General features: G+C 40.8%; 1 long non-coding RNA gene across 1 annotated transcript in view; it reads left to right on the top strand.

The window, feature by feature from the left end:
- The window catches only part of LOC137097279 (uncharacterized), a 48,046-nt gene that overhangs the window by 23,065 nt on the left and 1,304 nt on the right, over positions 1-23,677 (top strand). Inside the window, exon 2 of the long non-coding RNA XR_010910110.1 lies at positions 12,402-12,457. This is a non-coding gene — a long non-coding RNA (uncharacterized lncRNA). The remainder of the gene's footprint in view (positions 1-12,401; positions 12,458-23,677) is intronic.

The raw sequence follows: 23,677 nt of genomic DNA, 5'->3' as shown, positions 1-23,677 counted from the left end.
TTGTATTGTCTCTGCATTCAGTTGGCTTAATCCCATAGTATTAGTTAACTTTAGCTATTAGAATCAATCCAAATTATAGTCCTGCAATTTTGGCCAAATCAAATAAAATTGTGGTCCTTGTTTGGGGATTGGAAACTTACAGACCTCCAAATATTGTTGGGCCCATCAACCTCAAACCGCATGGTCAACAGCCAGAGCTGATGTGATCTGAAGTCCAACAACATCTGAAGGCCCACCAATTTCCTACTTTTGCTTGAGTTTACACAGACACTGAAAACTATCTCCCTGATTCAGAAAAAGAAATAAAAGTGGAGTAGTATTCCAGTTACTTGAAAATGAAACTTTTCCTGGTAGAATATTTACAGGAGTATATGGAATCATCTCAGACATGACCATGTAAGATGTACAGATCATTTTAACAATTGTGACAATATACAGCTAGGAATGTTGAGATTGGTACTTTCTTCAAAAATTAAAAGTATTTTAAGAGCTATTTGGTTAACAAAATAGATCGTGTTACCCACCTAGCCTCAAGGATTTGGCTTCTGCTCCCTTAACCACCACTGTAAAATTATATGTTGTACACAGTACATATGATGGACCTCATACTAGTAGCCAATCCATTATAGTGGACAAAAACAGATCTCTCAAACCATCCTTATTAAATTCAAGACATTCCTATAAGAGACCGAAAGTATGACCACATAAGAACATTGCTTGGCTTTATTACTGTGGAGTGTTAGCAGCTTCATAGAAGGAGAAGATGGTCAGAGAAAATATATACAGAAAAATCATTTTTAACATTTGCTCTCCACCATAGCCAACCTCGAGTTGAGCAGAAATAGGCAGCTGAGCCCTGTAAGTCACATTCGTCTGCTTAACTCACAGCTGCATGCCAGATTTAATTGGAATTTGTTGCAAATTTCAGTCACTCTGCTTTTGGGGGGAGCAAAAATGAACAAGACAAAAAATGGAAAGAGGCATGCTAAAAGAAGAGCAAGCCTGGGAGCAGAATCTGGCTCCCAGGCTTGTTAGGGAGACATGCTTTGCAATGTAGTAGATCCCAGAATTAATATCTGGCTTATTTTTGTATACTGTATTTTTGGTTCTGAATTATGGCATCCCTGAGACCATGGGGTTTTCTGGAGCTGAACGTATAGAAATGACCCCATGAAAAAATGCCCCACATTTTTCAAAAGTTCCTTTTGGCTTTCCATAGCCAAAAACCGCTTAGAGTCCCCCCAGGGGTGAGAAAAACAGTATAGAAATGCAGATAATAATAATAATAATAATAATAATAATAATAATAATAATAATAATAATAAATACAGTATCCATCAATACTATAATTCCTGTATTTGATGGTCTAAAGCAGTGGCTCTCAACCCGTGGGTCCCCAGGTGTTTTGACCTACAATTCCTAGAAATCTCAGCCAGTTTACCCGCTGTTAGGATTTCTGGGAGTTGAAGGTCAAAGCATCTGGGGACCCACAAGTTGAGATCCACTGGTCTAAAGTCAATGAAAACTTCTGCTCAACAAAATGTTATTAGTCCTTAGGGCATCACAATATGTTCTGCTGTTTTCTACTGTGATTGTCCTGCATAACTAACATGCTACTTAAAGTTGATTTGAGAATATTCTATGGTGTTGTTAGATTGGCACCCAGAAATATATGTATGGATGTATATGACCCAATACAGTGTGAGATCATATAGCTCTGCCAACTCCCACCCATTTCATCCTCCTCCTATCATTATCACCTGTCTCATCATTGGCTTGCAACAAAGAGCAGTGTACCAGAAAAGCATGGTGATGGGGCAAACTACAGGATTGGAAGTGGACAAAATGAAAAAGACTGGTAAAATAGGTAGCACCTCTACATATTTCACTGCCTGATTTTTTTTTCTTGCTTCAAGTCTCACACGTGTGTCCTAGCCTGGACTTTATCATAATCCAGTTTCCTCCCTCACTATCTTGTTTTCTCTCATGGGAGAAGATAAAGGGAGTCTGTATATGTGTTCCTATCACATCTATTTCCGAGTTTAGATGTTTGACGGGGAGCTACATATTGGAAGGCAAAACAGTCAAACATTTGAGGCAAAGTGGTATTTTAAGACAATTCGTTGTTGTTATTTTCTGCCTGTTTATATCTCATAATAAACAGAGAAGTGCTGCCAACAAAAGTCTTCCATCATGTTTGTTTGTAAGCAAATAAACTTCATCTTTGACAGTAGATATCTCTGCTGTGGTAGGAAGAACAATCTATATATTTATAAGAGCCTGTTCTCAATGCTCATTATTTGCCAGGGCTACAAATGACAACCTCTGACCGTGTCTATGGGTGCAATCCTACAGTGTTCAGCATAGTGTAGTAATTCCACATATAGAGCTACGCCATGCCAAGCCATTTGCCATCATCACCTGGACTTACTGTAAAGTTGCTAAAGCCTCCACAGTTTTGAAGACTATTTGTAATGTCTAACTTATTATACACAAAATGTGGCTACTTTGGACAGAAAACAGAATTTTTGCACAGAAGAGTGCCTTTTTAGATGAAAAACCATTTTCTGTGCAAATCGACCATGTGCAAATTTTACACAGAATAAATCCCCAATTACAGCATTTCTGAGGAGGAATTAATATTTTTGCATTGATTAATATTGTCCATACTGAAAGCACCATTGTCTGTGCAAAACAATCACATAGGAATTTTATGTAGAATAAGTTTTGAACTTCTTGTCAATTCAGAATTCCTTTCATCAGGTTTTCTCAACACTTGAAAATATATTTCTAAACCATTTCCCCAATATTTTTGAATATTCAATCCATCCTTCACTCTTAATACAAACACTTGAAATATCCCATGATTACATTGACAGCATGACCAGGAACTAAAAAAGAAGTTGATTATAGAAAATATAAGTCAGAGCAATGTTGCTAGTTCAAATCACTTTAGAACTTACCACAATTGTGTTCCCAAGCCACCCCTATAATTCCCCCCCCCCCCCTTTTGGGGAAAGAACAAATTATTGCTGGTGAGTGGGATTGCCCTCCAAACCTGGCATATATTGCCTGGTCTCTGTTCACAAGAATCTTACTGGGAAATGCTTGAAAAGGTTTATTGTTTTGCCACAACTGCCATACTCTCCTAGTAGTAACTGTAGTAACTAGCTGTGTTAATTGTGTTTTTTCAAAGATCAAAAAGGAATGCATAGTGTCTCTAGGGCACAATGCATTCCATGCACTCCTCCAGTACCTCAATAGGCTGCAACAACTCCAAGGGCAAATTAAAATGATGTATGATGTGTTGCAGTTTTGACTGGCTGCTGAAGCATTTCTTTCTGCTGCACATGTTTGGTGTACCATTGTCACCCAGTGGCTTGCTTCTACTAGCCCAAAGCGCGATTTGATAATCATTCAGAACTCTTCTCACAATCCTAGGGCTTTTCCAAACAGGCAGTTATTTCAGGTGCAGTCGCGTTTAAAAAACATGGATGTTCCTGGGGGCCTGTCCACCCCCACCCCAAAAAGCAAACACTTTCTGGGGTGGGTGTCCAGATGTTCTTCCAGGACTGGCCCAGCAGAACATCTAGAAACCTACCTACCTTCCCCAAACCTGTGTTAAAATTAAGGAAAACTTACCTGGCCTTCATTACAGTGTTGCCGGAGGTTTTCTGGAACATAGAAATGATGCGCCAGGAGAGCCTCCCACCATCACTTTTCCTCCCTCCCCCCTCCCCACTCTCCTGGCATGTCATTTCTATGCACCAAGAGTGCTCTGGCAACACTGTAATGGAGGCCAGGTAAGTTTTCATTACTTTTAAAAGGGGGTTGGGTACTTTGGGAGAGGGGGTGGGATTCCCACAGTTTTCCAGACTAATTTAGTCCAGAAAGCTGTGGGAATGCTGTCTGGACTGCAGTCCAGACACCAGAAGTAGTGGGCTTATTCTGCACCTTCCACTACCTAATTAATTCACCACAAACCAGGGTTTTCCTGGTTTGTGACGAATTAATTTTGGGCTGGCCAGAACGTCATCTGGACAGCTCCCGTTTTATTGCAGAAGTTTCCACCAAAGTTTATCGATGAAGCCGGATTTCTGTCAAAGTATATTGACACAGTTTTCAAATGTTTCCAACAGGTGTTGTAATGTTCTTTTGTAACCACTAAATTACAAATTAAGTCATTTCAGGGGAGTTTTTTAGACTTGGAACTTTGTAGCTAAAATAGAAATTTGATTTAATTATGTCTACATAAAAATATAGAATGAGTCAGAGAATTTAAATTGTTTTGTGTTATGTACCTACTCTTCATGATTTGCTAAAAAAAATAACATTGTTTCAATACCACCCCCTCATTTTTTCTGGCTGCTAATGTAACTGGTGAACAATTTGATTTCATATTCTTCCTAATGTTATAATGTGGTTTTACCATGTGTGTGTTAATCTTAGTAATTTGCTTTTGAATTGAAAATACATTCAAAACTGCCAAGGAGTCTTTTTCTGTCCTAATCAGCTAACCTCTATGATCAATATAAACCTGGGTATGTGTCCCAATAACTCATTGGTGAAAGACCCATTATTCTAACCTTTAATATTTGGCTTAAAATAAGGGCAGTGATCATTTTATAAATATATGTCCTGAGAAAGTTTTGCCAAAATTCCTGTGGGAACAAGGAACACTAGAAATAACACTGGACAATCTTTCTTGCACTATTTTCAGCTTAGGCTTCAACCCTGTAGTCAAACTGCATAGTTTTGTTCCATAATTCATGGAGCTCCAAATTTATGGACAACATATCGCACCTAGTTAAAGGAGAAGGAGAAAGGTAGTATTGGGAAGAGCTGGGGAAGAACATAGGCAAGATGAGCTAGATTTATACATTCTCTAACAGTTTGCCTTCTCCTACTGCAAAATAAATAACTTAAGAAATAATAAGCATTATTGATATCCAGTCTAGCCACTAATATTAGTGAGACCTTTCTTAGACATCTGACCAAGACCTGTAAACATATAGGGAAGGAAACCCTATTTGTCTTCAACACAGCTTAGCACTCTTTCTCTCTCTTCTACCTCCTCCCCAAATTAACAATTCACCTTGAGCCAGGTTATTCTAGGGCTTAACTAAAGCTAGGGAGGAGGTCTGCCAAGTTGTTAATTTAAAATATTGGCTACTCTCGTAGGGGTAGAGAAGGGGTCAAGTTATTGGTGGATCTTGGCAGACCAAATTTGTGTGGGTCAAGACTGAGCAAAGAGAAATTTCATCAGGTGTGGGTCCAGCTGCTTCTTTGGAAATAAGCAGTAGTACATGCAAATACAGAATGGGGGGGGGGGGGACACACTTCATTTTTAAGCTGTCAATAAATCTTAATGACTTTTAACCCCTATTTCTGGATACTTTCTGCAACACATTTTTAAAGAAACATTTGGCCCTTACAGGTGTCTTTCAAACTCAAAATTAGAAAAACAAAAGCCAATCCCATCTATGCCTAGAATAAATTTTATTGAGTCCCACAATCATATTCCAGATAAACAGCTCTTGTTGAGTATAAACCCATTTCACTTCCGTGCAGTTCAGATGCATTCAATTCAATGAATGAACATGTGTGGAATTAAACTATATAGGAACACAGCAGAAGTCTGTTGTTCAAGATATTAAAGTATCCCAAAAACAATATTGATATTTGTTCTTGAAAATACATCTGTGTTTATCACCTGGAAGACTTAAAGAAAAAATATCATTTAATCAATTTATTAAAATGGAATTGCATATGTGGAATTACATAAGCAATGCACCTACACCATCAACTCCACTGGACTGGCCACGTTGTCCAAATGCATGATCACCATCTCCCAAAGCATTTACTATATTCCCAGCTCAAGAATGGGAAACATAATGTTGGTGGACAGGAAAAGACATTTAAAGATGGGCTTAAAGCCAACCTTAAAAACTGTGGCATAGACAGGAGGAAAATCACTCCTCGCCTCCTGGTCCATCATTTCTACATGCCAGGTGGACTCCAGCAGGACCTTAATGGCATCCAGTTTTTTTCTATTTTAAGAACTTTGGGGAGCAGGTTGGGTGTCTCGGTGCCCATCCAGAAGTTACCGGGAGGGCATCTAGACAATCCCACCCCCGGGGGGGACGGGGACACATAGGTTTGGAGTAGGTGTGGGGACTAAAGGCCTCCTTGAACTGGGTTTTTAAACCTGGTTCAGTGTGGACTTTCCTACTGTCTGGGAGTGCCCTGAGATGCCATTGATTGTACGAATCTGTCTCTAAATATTTGTATTCCATCATCCAATGCATATATTTTCTGGCTAAAGCTGCAAGATCTCAGCAATAAAAGAACCCAGTCTGGATTTTCTCTCCAAACCAAAATAACAGTTTGCCAGCTGCATCCTGAAAACTGAAAAATCTGTATGCAACTTTTTGGCAGCAGCTTAACAGCATCCAGGGCCATCAATATCAATAAATTAGAGGAACTCTCCCCCTTCCTTTAAAAAATATTTAAGACTGTGAGCTTCAGCCTTTACTCACTGAAATGGAGATGCCTGCCTCTTCCACTTGGATGGCTGTGGCAAAGAGGATTGATGTATGTGTCTCACTCATGTAATCACTCTGTGTGAGGTCTGGAAACAGAAGACAAGTGGGGCGGGGGAATCTTTTAAATGTTCCCCAATGTGAAAAGAATTGGGTAAAATCCAGGGAGCTGCCTGTTGAAAAATTGTTTTGCTGTAAATACTTTTGAACCAGGCATGTAGCCGGGGGGGGGGGGGGGCTTCAGGGGCTTCAGCCCCCCCCCCCCCGAAATTCTCAATGTGGTCCGTGAAAAGACCTTACTGGTATATTATTTAACCTGTTATGTTTATTCATATCATGATCTGATCACCATGCTCAATATATCCCATATGTATGGGGGTATTGGGGTAACGATACAAAAGGTTTGCTAGGGTAAACCCTCTTTCACTCAGACTCAGCCCCCCCCCCCCGAACCAAACTTAGCCCTCCCCCGAATCAAAATCCTGGCTATGGGCCTGTTTTGAACAGTCAATAGGTATCAGAAGGCCTTGTGCCTTCCCTTCTGTAAGTGAAGTCATTACCTAGATGGTACTTAACCATTTAAGATATTTTTCATTGCACATTCCCAAAAGCTGTGGATTTATACCTCAACTGGGCTCTACAGGCCAATGGATACTCCACCTCAGACATCAGAAGAGATGCAAGACCAAGAACAAGCCATGAGAATAAAGATGAAGATCTTCCCAGAGGAAAAGTGTTCTTGCCATACATCAAGGAAACCATTGACCACATAGGGAAGCTGATGAGGAAACACAACATACAAACTATCTACAGACCCACCAAGAAAATCCAACAAATGCTACGTTCAGCAAAGGACAAGAGGGATCCCCTCGCTTCTGCAGGAGTCTACCATATACCATGCAGCTGTGGACAAGTCTACACAGGGACCACCAAAAGCAGAAGCATTGCCCAAACACGAATCAAGGAACATGAAAGGCACTGCAGACTACTTCAACCAGAGAAATCAGCCATAGCAGAGCACCTGATGAACCAACCTGGACACAGCATTTTATTTGAGAACACAGAAATGCTGGACCACTCCAACAACCAACATGTCAGACTACACAGAGAAGCCACTGAAATACACAAACATGTGGACAATGTCAACAGAAAAGAGGAAACCATGAAAATGAACAAAATCTGGCTACTAGTATTAAAAAAAACTCTAAAATTGCTACAGCACAACAACAGAAAGGAAACAAACAAGGACATCTAATTACCTCTCAACAAAAGTTTGCCCCAGGCGCAGTCAGGCCATTGTATGCTAATCAAGGTGGTCAGTTAAAACATTCACACCTAGCTCTAGCAGAGAAGAGTCCTTTGTCTCACCCTGGTCATGCCACAGACATATAAATCCTTTTGCCTAGTTCCAACAGACCTCACTACCTCTGAGGATGCTTGCCAAAGTTCAGGCGAAACGTCAGGAGAGAATGCCTCTAGACCATGGCCATATAGCCCGAAAAAACCTACAACAACCCAGTTATAGCTAAGTTCAGGCTTAATGAGTGCAATCATTCCTGAATGAAGCCAATGGAAAGTGCAGAGATCAAATGAACAGGGACTAGGGAATACCTTTAGTGAAAATGTCAAGGTAACCGATAGGAGGGCAAAAATAAAGTGCAGAACTCAGAGCAAGGACAGGCTAGTTCTCTGGTGAGACTGCCTAATCAAAGGCGCAACAGAACATCTAGGTTAATTCCCTCCAAAAGGTGGACAAAGTGGGAGCTCCAAAGCTGGGGGCACCACCGAGAAGGCCTCCTCTCTTGTCCCCACCAATTGCACTTGAGATGGCAGCAGAAGAGAGAACAGAGCTTCCCCAGATGATCTCAGGGTATGTGCTGGTTCATAGGGGAAGGTGCGAATGCGAAGATAGGCAGGTCTCAAACCATTTAGGGCTTTGTAGGTAATCACCTGCACCTTGAATTGGGCCTGGAAACTTATGGGAAGCCAGTGAAGCTGTTTAAACAGGGGAGTTGACCACTCCCTGTAACTAGTTTTTTGGGGTGCATGGCCATGTTCCAGCAGCATTCTCTCCTGACATTTCACCTGCATCTGTGACTGACATCTTTAGAAGATCCTCTTAAGATGGCAGCCACAAATGTAGGTGAAACATCAGGAGAGAATGCTGCTGGAACATAGCCATAAAGCCCAAAAAACTTACAGCAACCTTGACCAAGAAAGTCTTGTCACATCTGTAAGAGAATTTAAAAGACATTGTTTTTGTCCTTCTCTTTTCCTTCCCTTCTTCCTTATTTCACAAATAGAAATGTTGCATTTCAAAGTGAAGAGGGTAGGCTCCACCCTGAAAAACATACACATTAAGATTTAATAAGGAAGAGACCAGATGGCTGTTCCTTTGAAGGGCATTCCATAAACAAGCAGTAAGCATGACTTATGATCTTGTCAGATGGGCCACTGGAATCGCCACACAATGCCCATGCCCCTCATTGCCTGACTTACTCATGATCTCATCACATGGGGGAGAAGCATCGGCTTTCTGCTTCCCCCCACTGATCCAACACCACATTGAAAGCCTCCTGTGTTGCCGCTGTGGTGGTATGCGCCAGTTCATCTATACTTCCGCAATGGAGCCCTGCTGGAAGTAGCTCTACATTTTGGGATGGGAGCCATCAGGCTCTGTATAGATGAACTGGTTCATGCCACCAAAAAGTACCCCTGCTGAGGTTATCAGGTGGCTTTTCTTGTGACCACTCAATTCATCATTGTGGGCTATGCATGTATGCTTGCCTTCAAGTTGACTTTCAACTTCTGGTGACTCCATGAACTGCATAAGGTTTTCTTGGACAATGAATACTCAAAGGTATTTGCCTGTTCCTTCCTCTGAAATATAGCTTGCATCATTTTCTATTCACTGACAGTCTCCTATTCAAGTACTAACAAGGGCTGACATTAATAAGGTTGACTTGTCATGTGGATTGTTCTATTTCAATTTTGGAGTTTCAGTCAAAATTTCATTTCATTCATTTTGTAAACTGTAAACTGGAGAATTCTTCGCTGGTGGAGTCATGGCAGTGTCTCTGATTTGGTTTTAGCCTTTATTCTATAGATGATAGAGAATAACATAGAATCACTTCCTGGTTGCTTGGTTTAATGTCCTCCCTTCCAACTAGCTAGAATTACTTTAAACTGCAAAATATAAAGGCAATACCACTACCTCACCAGCTCACTTTTCTTTTTGCAATTTGTGCCATGGAATCTGACTCATTTTTCCCAAAGTGCTGCGATCACCTGTCACTGAGATGAGGAATCTGGCAGGATGGGAATTGGAAGCCTCTGTTTGTGTTTGACCAAGTTTTTTTTTCTTCAAGTAAGAAAACTCTGCTGCCAAGCTGGTATCACCAGAATGACAATCTGAAGTAAGGTCAGACAGGTCCTAGTCAACATAGCTTGAAGGTATGCAAGCTAGTAAAGAAAACATATTGGCTCAGAAACCCAAATTCACTGCTTGGACACAATCTCATTCTGACCTAACTGATAGAAACAGGTTTGTTTCAGGATTGCGCATTTAATAGCCTCATCCTTGAATAGAAAAAAATCTTTTAAAAAAGAATTGAAGATGGGAATGCACACTCTGAGAGTAACTGGCCCTTTGAATTAGCATTGTTGCTCATCAACAGTCAGGAGCTAGCATCATCAGGAACCCAACATTGCTCACATTACTAAAGGAGGCCTACTGCCAAACTCTGAAGCCTACTGGTGCGGCTGCTGTTCCTTCTTGCTTGCCTACCTGTTGACACTTGAGTGAGCAAGCAGTGAAAATATGCTAGCATCATCTGCTTTGCACACTTCAGGCAGTGGAATATTTTATACTGAGAGGAAGAAGTGACAATGGTGGTAAGGCAGGACTTTATGACACAAAACAGCAGTTGCATGATCACAGATAAGGGCAACATACCATGATGATCACATTTGCAAACAGAAAATGACAGAATCCTTGCATAGTATTCCATGCTTAAGAAAATCATACAAACTTTATGGCATCACCATAATATGACAGGCAACCTGAAGGCATATTTCTTGTTGCTGTTTGCCTTCAAGTCACATCTGATCCAAGGCAAACCTATCACAGAGTTTTCTTGGCAAGGTTTTTTTAGAGATGGTTTGCTGTCGCCTTATCTGAGGCTGGGAAAGTGTGACTTGCCCAAATCCTAGTGTCTAGAAACCAAACATCAAGCTTGGAATCATTTTAGATGTAAAATGTTGTTTTGAGTTTGTTCAACACACGCCAATATTTTTGGCATCAATCTCTCAAAAACAGTCCATCCAGACTTACTCCATTCAGAATTGTATGCATTTTATGATTTGATTGTATATTCTTGCATGGCAATGGGTTGGATTAGATGACCTTTGTAGTATCTTCCAACGCTATGATTCTTATCTTCTACACTGCTAGAAATATGAGGACTGAAGGAAAAGGCAGAATTTTTAGTTGGAAACAGTATTTGTCACTTGAGGCTATCACCTCATCCTGCTTCATTCTGTTAGCATTCCCTGTCCCACTGGGTAACCTTGCTCCTATCTTCTCCACTGCACAATGGGAAAAAGAGAAGGATAAAAGAATAAAAAAAGAGATGGTGCTGTTCTTTCTCATTTCCTCTGTCACCTTTTATTCACATGGAAAGTGGCTACAGAAGAAGGACAAGTGTGATTGGGAGGCTATCGGTTTAGTATAGGAACCAGTTGCTGGACCATGAGCCTCAGCTGATGCCCAACGATGCCAAACCCTGGTGTGGACTCATGATACTCTTGCACCAGAACATAATGCACACAATAATTTTGAGGTATTAAATTCACATAAGAATTGGATATTAGTGCCTCAGATCAAATTTAGTAGTGATGACTCACATGTAAATATTCATATTAAACAAAATACCTTGGGGGCCTGATTTCTCTCAATCCTAAACCCACACAAAATGATTCAGTCAAACTGCAAATGGCTTCAGTGTACAATAACTGTGATTGGAGGACAATAAATACAGGCTGAAAAATAAATTGTATAGCAACTCCTTTTCAGCAGTCAAGCAGAAAATAGTAGGCTGGTAGAGAATAGAAATAGTAAATCGTAGGCAACTGTGGGTTTGGGACTAGAGAGATCTCCTGATAGGCTGGGCAAAGCACTCCATTCCAAACCCAAGTCCAACTATATAATTATGTTTAGATTTGGCTTTTTTTACAGCCTTTAGTATTTTGCTTGGCTTCAGGACTGTTTGGGAGTTAGGATTTTGTGGAGCTGCCTATTTACCGATAATGTCCAGAGCTTGCAAAACCATTCTGTGGACTCCAGTGCTAACAGGGGAACCCTTGTGAAAGGAAGGCTCTCCAAAAACTTATGAAAAAGAGTGATGCAATTTCAGAACTGCTGCAATAAAACTCCTTTACACTACAATTGGTGAATATAAACTCATTAAGACAATCAGAGTGAAAACAATCATCAACCCAACGGCTTCAACTTGACAGTCTGCCTCATAGCACGGTGTGAAGTGAATGCCGCCATGTGATGAATTTCAAGCCATGGGCAACAAATAAAAAGGGCTGCTGAGATAAAATAAGGTCTTAATATATTTTTTCTGGTTCTCAGAGACAGTCAGGGGAACCTACAATACAGTGCTTGGGAAAAATCCTATTTAGATTACAGGCTTTAGAATCCCCCATTCACTCTCTGCCTTGGCAATTTGAGAAACCGCCATCCAAAGGTAACTTTCCCAAACACTGATAGGAGGATTGCTCTTTCTACTTTGGCTACTTGCAGGCTTATTTGTGGATTTTAATGAAAGTTCACCTAATTCTTTTTTTTTCCAGATGAACATGTGCTTATTTTTTTCCTTTTGATGATACACTACTCTGAATTTGGAATGGTAAGTTTTTTTCTTCAAAATGCCTCTATGAATGTTTGTTTGTCGTGTCAGGGCAACCAGTCAATTATATTACATTTCTAACAGAACAAAGCAAACAAACAGACAAAATACAAAATTTGTGAGTTTGGTAGTTGATTAAATGTCCTTTGACCAGTATCTGGCTACTTGGAGTGCTTCTGGTGTTGCTGCAAGAAGGTCCTCCATTGTGCATGTGGCTGGGCTCAGGTTGCATTGCAGCAGGTGGTCAGTGGTTTGCTCTTCTCCACACTCGCATGTCGAGGATTCCACTTTGTAGCCCCATTTCTGAAGGATAGCTCTGCAAATATTAGAAAAATGAATAAAAAGTATGTCCTAGTTAAAGTGCATACATGCTATCTTTACATTGTGTCTTTCTTCCAACTGAGTTCAATGGTCATCTGTGGCTCTTCAGTCTGATCCAGCATCGCTGTTGTATTCTGTTCCTGTTTTTTATTTGTGGTGCAATACATGCACACACACTCACAATTTTCAGACCTAGATTACCTTTCTGCCTTCAATGTTGTCTATAAATATTCAATGTAAAATATTTATTCCAATCTGAATTTCACGAAGTTGTCCATATCCTGATATATGAATCCCGATATATGAATAAAGCCTCTGGGGGGCTCTATGGGGCTCTCTCCATAAAGTACTAAACTTATCATGGCTTGAAAATAGGGTGGGACCCTTTCCAAGCTATTACACATCTCTCCCTACATAATCATAGCATTTTTTTCTAAGACCAGTGTGGCAAAAGACCTCTGACTTCCATGCTGTGGAGCACTTTGTTATAATATACAACATCTTCCAAACTTGGCTTAAGTGAAAACCAGATGCCTTGCAATGTGGAATTTAAAAATCCCTCATTACTCATTAATGTAATTAAAAAGATGTGTCAGAGTTTCCACCAAGAAGTCCCAATTTTGCACCAGGTTTCTGCAGAAGTCCTAGGGATTTTTTTTCTGGCACTGAACGTGGACTAACTGCTATTAAGCCAAGAACAATATTGGTCTTGTTTCAGAAATTAAAAAAACTGAAGTGAAATTGATTTTTAATGTGCATTAAGTATATGTATATATTCCTTATTTGGTCATTCACTTATCCTAATATTTTTATGCAAAAAGGCAAGGTTTATGACTTTCAGTGTAAGCTTTATACAAGAACTGAGTCATTTGGCCATTTTTAGGTAGTGAGACAAATAAGTGAGTCTTGGATAAGCCCTAAAATAGTAGTGAAACTTTCCAGATCCTATATTTTCTCTGCATCACCCCATATTTCCAAACCATTTTGCCAAAGTTTAGCATGGTAATATTGAAAGAAATCTTCTGGCGAAGACCAAAGTTCTATCTAGTCCAGGCATACTCAATTGTGAGAGAGTCAACTAGGTGTGTAGGACAAACACATCAGGAATGCCATGACTGTTCTTCCCTGTCCAACATCCTACTTCCCATTGAATGGCTGTTCGCTTTGCTCACGTTCATGGATTTTGCAAAAAAAATCCATCTGATATCAGATCCCAACTAATTATGGGGATGAACCAAGTACAACACCATCCATCCAATTACTACATATGTGAATAATGTTTTCTGTTTTGTCTAGTTTGGCATCAATTTGTACTTATTGATCCTTGTTTACACTTGCTATATTTAGAACTGCTGATATTTCCACACCTGAGGCCTTGTTTTGAATATGGAAGCAACACTATGCAAACAGGACTTCCTGAAATACACAAAAAAAGTCTGATAAACCTGTTTAAGGTTTATAACTTCTGTAGAATTATAACTTCTGTAGAGTGCTATGAACTCCTAACAATCATCCTTGCTTCTGATCAAAATATTTCCTACTGTTCTTTCTACAAACTCTGATAGCAATTGTGCAACCACAATTGCACTGCACACTGAATTCATAGTTTATAGTTGCTGCACAAATTCTGGCAGGAATCTAGATTAACTACTTAATATAACTCCAAATTTGGCCATAACTCCAGTCTATAAAGAATTGAATAGTAAATCTAATGTATTTAGGCCTGTATGTACCCAGCCACCAAAGCATTCCTAACATCCCATCTTAGTTTATAATAGGCTTGTGCAATTCTGGCAAAAAAAAAAGCATGACATTTTTGGTTCTGTTTTTTGGATAACCCCTCTTTCTGTTTACCAGGAAGTTACTTGTATCGGGAGGGGGGGGGGTTGCTATTTTCATTTGGTAAAGATTTTGCTCAGTCATTTTAAGGCCTATCTGCATGACACCTACCTCAGTTGTAGACCCCATTTACAACTGCAGGTCTGCCAAGTTTCAGAACAATTCACTAATCTACCGATTTTTAAGAATTATTTTAAGTTTTAACCATAACATTTTTTTAAAAAAAAAAGACAAATTACAAGAGGGGGTTCTGGGAACTGTAAATGCTGGTTGTGTCCATTCTCAGACAATCAGAGTATGGATACAACTAGGCCTTTTATTGGGTGAGGAACAGCAAGAGCTTCTGGAACAGTGAGTTCCTGGAAGGGCCTTCTCTGTAGGAAGAGCCTAGGAAATGCTGCTACTGCTGCTGGGAAGGCAGAAAAGATGCTACAATTAATCCCATTTTCTCCAGGAGATCCCGCGGCAGACCCCTGCCTCAAGTATATTGCAGAGTTAATTCAATCCACTCCAGTAGCTGAAAAATTCTGTTCTCTTCATTTGTTTTGGCTTTCCAGTTGTTGCCCCCCAGCCCAAATCCTGTTTTCAGGGGATATACAAAACAAACCCACCACAAAATTTTATAAAACACTTTCGTTCTAACTGATTTGGGCCCACCCCTAGTTCATAGACAGGTGACATTTTTGCATGAATCAAATATAAATGCATTAAGGTCACAGAGGCAACTGTTGGTCTTTATGTGATCATTTTAGAAGATCCAATAAGACTCTGAAATAAAAGATCCTTTAGGGCTTGGTGCTTAGAGAGCTTAATTAGTATGTTAGCTGCAACTAAAGTAGACAGCTTGAAATGATTGGAAGTTATTTAATCACAAATTAGGTAAGACTCATTGATTTCAGAAGGTATACTAAAAATCTCAAAGACCCCAGATTCCATCTGGACAGTAAGTAGGGCCAGCCCTATTTGTATTTGTATTTGGATGGGAGATTGCTAACGAATACCAGGCGGTATAGGCTATTTTTCAGAGTGAAAAACTGGTAAAATGAGTTCTGAGTTACCTTGCCTAGGAAAACCCTGTGAAATGAAATGTTTCCCTCCAAACAGAAAGTATCAAGATCTTTTATTCACCCAACCATCCCCACATTTCTAGTTAAGTAACTTGGAAGGCCCTTACATTGTAGGTGGCACTGAAATATAAAGATTCCCCTACAGAGATGTTGGATATTTTTTGTCTGATTTAGAGTATCCATGTTCAGCTCAAAGTTGAAGAGCAAAGCATGTGGTGGTATTGTGCATGCAATGCTCATGTAATGTGTATATGGACATGTATTAGTTCTACATCTGGTTATACATTCAAAGATACATTTGGCGGCACCATGTTGACATTTGACACAAGGATTGCATAGCAGAAATAGCACATGAAGACATATATATTACACAACCCTGTTGCAGAATCTTGACCATTACAATAACATTGAATAAATATTTTGTAGAAAGTTTTTGCCCTTCACTACAAGGAGCATTTTGCTTGTGGCTTCCTTTAAAATCAAACATGACAGCTGAAAATTAATATTCAGTAGAGATGCATCTTCCAAATATGTGAATTGTTCAACCAACACTCACACGGGAATTGTAGTCTTCATTTTGTAAGTTGTCAATACACAATTTCAAGGATGAAACAAACATTCTGTTCCCCTTTATTCCAATTAATACATACAATTATTTTAGTGAATTATTAAAAGTAGAATGAAATATGAAAAGTAACAGGGACAACATATGGCCTAAGCTAATAAGCTCCTGAAATCACAACATAAGATCAGCCATGCTAGCTAAAACCAAAGGCTAGCATTCTGTTGCCATTGTTGCCAGCCAGATGCTAAAGTTATGGGAGGCTCACAAACACAACAGGAGAGTGATAGCTCTGAAACACAGTAGCCATTGATAGATCCCAAGGGATATACAAAGGGTACCCCCCAAAATGTGTACACCCTTTCACAGCAAATGATAGCTGTGGAGATAATTTGAAGGCTAAACACATACATTTATAATAATAATAATAATAATAATAATAATAATAATAATAATAATCTATTTATACCCCGCCATCATCTCCCCAAGGAACTCAGAGCAGCAGCTTACATGAGCCCAAGCCCAACAACACATCAAAAACAACAAGCAATAATAAAATAACAAGCAATAAACAAAATAAACAATACAATTAATATAACTCATAAATAGACAATAACACACAAGAGTTTAAAAACCTATGGCTGGGCCAAATGTAATAGTTAAAACTTGAGCAGAGGATGTATCAATTTGGAAGGTTTTGAATCAAAAGTAAAGAGCAACCCAACGGGTAATTAAAGTGCTTCTCAGAGTGTTTGCAGGGGATTATTTCCTTTATTCAGGGAAGGTACACTGGAACAGCCACATTTTCAGGCTCCTCCTAAAGACTGCTTATGTGGGGGCTTGTCTGATATCCTTGGGGAGTGAGTTCCAGAGTCAAGGGGCAAGCATGGAGAAGGCCCTCTCCCTCATCCCCACCAATTGTGCCTGCGAGGGAGGTGGGAGCAAGAGCAGGGCCGCCCCAGATGAACAAAGAGATCGTGCGGGTTCGTACACAGAAATGCAGTCATGCAGGTAGGCGGGTCCCAAACCATTCAGGGCTTTGTACATCAGAACCTGCACCGTGAATTGGGATTGGAAAATGAACAGCAGCCAATGGAGCTCCTTAAACAGGGGGGTTGACCGCTCCCTGTAAGTCGCTCCAGTAAGTAACCTGGCTGCTGCCCGCTGGACCAATTGAAATTTCCAAGCCATCTTCAAGGGCAGCCGCACATAGAGTGCATTGCAGTAATCAAATCTGGAGGTAATTAAAGCGTGAACCACCCTGGCCAGATCAGACTTCACAAGGTTCGGTCGCAGCTGGCGCACGGGTCTTAGTTGTGCAAAGGCCCTCCCAGCCACCACCGACGCCTGAGCTTCAAGCGTTAGCGATGAGTCTAGGAGGACACCCAAGCTGCGGACCTGAGCCTTCGGGGAGTGCAACCCCATCGAGCACAGGTTGCCACCCTATAACCCGATCTGGCTTACGATCGACCAGGAGGACCTCTGTCTTGTCAGGATTGATCCTCAGCTTATTCATCCTCATCCAGACAGCCACAGCGGCCAGGCACTCATCCAGTACCGAGGGGCTTCCTTGGAATTAGGTGGAAAAGAGTAGTAGAGTTGGGCATCATCTGCCCAGAGGTTTCATGTAGATGTTGAAAAGCATAGGGGACAGAATTGAACCTTGCGGGACCCCACAGGTCAGGGGCCAGGGGTCCGAGCAGGTGTCCCCCAGCTTCACCATCTGGAAATGGACCTCCAGGAAGGACCGGAGCCAAGACAGAGCCGTGTCTCCAAGACCCATCCCGTAGAGTCGTCCCAGAAGGATACCATGGTCAATGGTATCGAAACCCGCTGAGATGTCCAAGAGAGGGATTTATGTGGAAGATTAAATGTTATAACAATGATTTGATTAGAGTTAACAAATTTGATCTTAAATTACAATTTTATGTAAACTGCTCAAATTGTTGTCCAAGCATAGAAACGCATCTCTTGTAATCTCATGACACTTTTGTACTGATGTTAATATTTAATCCTGTGCAAAAAAGGCCAGCATTATAAACTGTTATTGGTGCATGCATACATATTTCAAGACACCCTTTATATTCTTAACCTCAGGCATTTTTATTGGAATCGCAAGTGAGAAAGTACTGTTGCACACAAGTCGTGCTCATAGGATTCATGTGGACAATTGTCCAGCCATTTCCTGAATAGGATGCTAGACTAGATATGCCATTGGTTTAATCCATCATGGGTCTTCTTATGTCTCCTTGGCTTTTCTTGTGACTCTTTTTTTGTAGAAAAAGTGTCTTTTTCATCTTAAGGTGGCTACATGAATAAAGAGAAAGCTAATTGTTCACACTCATAATTTTCAGCATTCTGGCTCAAGGAACTTGAGCCCTTCCAGACAGAGCCCAAAATGAGGGCTCTCTTGGACTTTTACTGGAGGCATCCAAACGACACCTCCAGAAAAAGTGGATTAATTTGGGGCAAGGCAGGGTTTTCCTGCTTTGTCTTTGTGTGTGTGTGTGGGGGGGGGTTGCCCAATGCCATCCTAAAAGTTTCTGAGATGACATGAGGACACCCACCCAGGAAAGCCCAGGTTTTGAGGAGAGGCGTGGGGACTTAAATCCACTTGAAAGAGGGTTTCTTTAACCCACTCTGGAGCAGGTTTAAGCTCCATCTGGAAGCACCCTCAGTTCTAGTTATTAGTTACTACACTACCAGTAACGTTTTACTTCCAAATTCTTGTAAAGTAGGTTAGACTGAGAGATAGTGGCTAATATGGACTATAAATCAGTAGACATTAAGGACATACACTGAGAAATTAAACTCTCCAGCCTTAGTCCACTATTCTAAGTATTACCCCACTCTGACTCTCATTGCATGAAATGAACCACATGTTATCAGACAATCTGAGGCTCATGAGGCAGTGATGTACTTCCGATTACATATCCACAACTTTCTCCTTCATAAAGAAGTCATTCTGTTTATGAAGAGATGTGGTATCCCCCAGGTCTGTTTCTTCCAAAGCTCCCTCCAGCAATAGCGTTAAATATTTTCTGGCAAACTTTCTAATATTTGATTAATGTACCTCTTTTCTTTTCCAGCTAAAAAAGTAGCTGAACTTTCTAAGGCAACCCTTACCATTTTTTATTTTTCTCGTCAGAAATCCCTGGGGTTTCCAGTCCATTTAAAGCCAGGAGTATCACTTTACACAATTTTTCATTGTCCTCTGGGGAAGTCTATGGAAATTTTACAGCAATAAGTTACAAATGGGAAGCTGGAATACTGCCAGTCTGGATCCTTCTCAGGCCCTTACAGCCTTTTTTCCCCTCTTCTTCACCAGCACTTAGCACATTCCGTAACATATACAATATTTATCCATCTGCCTATTATTTTTGTTTTGGAGAAACAAAACATATTTTTATAAAGAGCCACTGAATGGCAACTGCAGACCTGAATGGGCATGTCCTCTTAACATTTCAGGAAAACTTTTTAAAAAAAAAAAACAACTTCTTAGTCTTAGTTGGCTTTCTATTCTATTATAGCCCTATGATTACATTTTTACGGCCATGAAATCTGGGGATTTGCAGTTTAGGGATGTGTATTTAGAATTCTCTGCCAGATAACTCCTCAAATTGCTCATTGTTGTTGTGTGTTTTTGACTCATTTCTGACTTATGGAGTTTTCTCAGCAATAATTTGTTCAAATAAGCTTTGCATTGCTTTCCTCTGAGGCTAATTGTCTAAAGTCATCCAGTGCGTTTCCATGGCTGAACAAGGCTTCAAACCCTGCTCTTTCAGTGTCCAAACCCAACTGTTTTAAACCACTATACCACATTTGTTTTTGTCTGTTTTCGAATGCCTTATGAAACTACAAAAACCAGGATTTCATTGAAATCCATTGAAATAAAGTGCAATGATAATGATATAATAGTGCAGTGAGAAAGGTCCCAACTTCCTTTTGTTTCAATTTGTGGCACATTAAAGAAAATTGCTATAGACAGATATTACTAGAATTTACATGGCAGCATAAATAACATTTTTGGGTGGGTTTGAATAATACCACTGAACTGATGTGACATTTCCCAGTGATTCCAGATGGTGTCAATTCAACAAACTAATTCTTGATCCAGCCCACTAAGTCTGAAATAAGCAATACAAATATGCAGATGACGTCCAAATCTGTCACTCCTTCTCACCTGTCACCAAGGAGGCTGTCCAGACCTTGAACCGGTGTTTAGCCGCTGTATCGGACTGGATGAGAGCTAACAAATTGAAACTGAATCCAGACAAGACAGAGGTCCTACTGGTCAGTCGGAAGGCCGAACAGGGTATAGGGTTACAGCCTGTGTTAGACGGGGTTACACTCCCCCTGAAGACGCAGGTTCGCAGCTTGGGAGTGATCCTGGACTCATCGCTGAGCCTGGAACCTCAGGTCTCAGCGGTGGCCGGGAGAGCTTTCGCACAATTAAAACTTGTGCGCCAGCTGCGCCCGTACCTTGGGAAGTTGGATCTGGCCACGGTGGTCCACGCTCTTGTCACATCCCGGCTGGATTACTGCAACGCACTCTACGTGGGGTTGCCTTTAAAGACTGCTCGGAAACTACAACTAGTCCAGCGAGAAGCAGCCAGATTGCTCACCGGAGCGATGTACAGGGAGCACACCACCCCCCTGTTGCGTCAGCTCCACTGGCTGCCGATCCAAGTCCGAGCAGAATTTAAAGTGCTGGTTTTGACCTATAAAACCCTATACGGTTCCGGCCCAGTGTATTTGTCCGAACGGATCTCCCTCTACGTCCCACCTCGAAGTTTAAGATCTTCTGGGGAGGCCATGCTCTCGACCCCGCCAGTCTCACAAGTGAGGCTGGCGGGGACGAGGAGCAGGGCCTTCTCAGTGGCGGCCCCCCGCCTGTGGAACTCACTCCCCAGGGAGATTAGATCGGCGACTTCCCTCCTAGCATTTAGGAAAAAACTAAAGACCTGGATGTGGGACCAAGCTTTTGGTCACTCTGACAACTAACTCAAGGACCTGGCGATAGACAAGGACAAACGGAGTAGAACAGATGTATGGACTCTGATATATGGACTCTGACATGAGATTGTTTTAGGTTTTATGATTTTACTATGTATTGATGTTTTAATCTAATTGCTGAATTGTTATATTTTTGGATTACTTGTTGTGTGATTGGGCATCTAATTGTGCCCTCCCTGTAAGCCGCCCTGAGTCCCCCTCGGGGTGAGAAGGGCGGGGTATAAGTGAATGAAATAAATAAATAATAAATAAATGACATTTTAACATTCATTTCAATTAAATCAATAACATTGATATGAGAAAATATGTCCTACGGTCCAATTATCAAGTAGCAAAGGAGTGTAAGAGCTGTTGAAGAGTTAATTCAGTCCAGGTCAATCATAGTGCATCCAGCAGGTTGAAGGGAGAAGAATAGAGTGGCTATCAGCCGGTGTATAAGTCATTCAACAAGTCAGTAGTCGAGATAAACAAAGTCAACAAAACAGACTCAAAAATGATAGCCAGTTAAGAAAAATGTGAACATTTGAAATATCCCAGAACTTCAGGGCAGATTGGATATGATTTGGGCCAATCCACTGTCCAAATGGAATACCATCAGCACCCTTTCCCAGCATTCATCATTGACTTCCCATGCCACCACTTATAGCTGGCCATGGGTGCTTCTGCTGATGTCAAAAAGTGGTGCCCATGTCACCAGTTAGAAGGAAGAGGGCGATTTTTTTCTCTTTCAGTTTGGTCATACAGGTGCCCTGTTCAGCAGATTTGGCCACAATGTCCTGGAGGTGATATATTGCTTCATGGGCAGCTAGAAGTTAAAATGACATGGAGGAGGTGAGATGTAGATGCGGAGCAGATGCAGTCTGGGGTCATCTGGACAATGGACCCAGATTTGCCACAGACATGCTGAATTGGGGGCTACTCCAGGACAAATTTACACCAGACTAAACTACTAGGTATACAGTGCCATTAATCTAGCTTATACTGGATTTTTCTCAGTCTCTAAAGTGCTACGAGATTCCTTTGCATATTAAAATTTGAACAGTGAAGTTCCAAAGTTGCAAAGTGTATGTGATGTGACACATTGCCAAAGTGAGAGGGCAGTTGTAGCTAAAAGCTGGGGTTTGGAAGGTAAGGGTAGAGGGAGACAGATACCTTTGTCCTTCTTCATGGATTTTTTATGGTAGCTTATCCTGTTCCATGATTTTGTTCAGGAGTCAGGTTTTGGGAGTCTAATCTGACAACCTTCATATCTTCTTTCTCTCTCACACACACGTATACCTCTTAATGCCCTTGATGATAGGGCATGTACCTTAGAATCACAAAGTTGGAAGAGTCCTCAAGAGAATCCAATCCAATGCACTACCATGCAGGAATACATAATCAAAATATTAGCAGTGATTCATAAGTCATGGCCAAACAATAACATGTTTGTGTCACATTAATTAAAAGGTCAACAGCTTGAAGTCTAACTGCAGATTCCATGCTCCTTTTGTAACAGTTGATCACGAACACTTAAGACCGTTCTGGGAGCTAAATTTCCTGCATTCCTCATAAAGCTGTAAGTGTTACTGCTGTCATCAGCAATCAGAAGAAAATGTTCAGACCAACTCCTGCCCATGTACAGGGCTAGCTATCAGAAAAAGAAAGTGTCAATGTCTCTAATAATATTGTGCTTAGTGTCCCTAGATTGTAACATTTATTGCGGCTGTACAAATCTTTTGTGACTGATTTGGGATTTCCAACGGTTGAGGCTTAAGATTTTATTGTTTGTTTTTAAAGTGGGAGAAGGGGGGTTCCTTTCCTGCAAGTATTTTAAGTGCTTTCTGGGTGACTTAGAGGCATTCATTTCTCATGATCATTCAGTAGGAAGGTGTGAACTTTTAACCTCCCACCCTCCCAGCATAGGGCTCTATTCATAACACACACACACACACACACACACATGCACGCACACAGCTAGCACACAAGCAACTGTAATACATAGTTTGGACTACATGGCCAAGAGCAATTATGTTTTATTCCCTGCTCAGGAGAACAACTTGTCAAGTTTGAAGGAAGGGGATGGAGGGGGAAACCACATGCCCTGCAGGCAATTAGTGCAGACCTATTTAAGAAATGCCTTCTTTTAAAAATAAATCTGATCTTTCCTCCATTTCAGAATCAAGATGAATATACAAAGGGTGTACTTTTGAGGAGCATTTATGACTGCAGTCTTCAATTTGCTTCCTCTGTAGCAATCAGGCTATTCTGGAGGTTGCTCCCCATTTCCCCCAGTGATTGAGATCCAAAACAGCATTTACATTCAGAGGGATTCTTTAAATTTTCTTAAAGGAGTGGGGGGGGGGGAGAGAGATTTCAGAATAAAGCCATAACCTTTCAGAACCCCACTTAGCAAAGTTTGAATTCTGAATCAGA

Source organism: Anolis sagrei, chromosome 6 (genome assembly GCF_037176765.1).
Source record: "Anolis sagrei isolate rAnoSag1 chromosome 6, rAnoSag1.mat, whole genome shotgun sequence".
NCBI classification, from domain to species: Eukaryota; Metazoa; Chordata; class Lepidosauria; order Squamata; family Dactyloidae; genus Anolis; species Anolis sagrei.
This window is presented reverse-complemented; position numbering and strand designations above follow the sequence as displayed.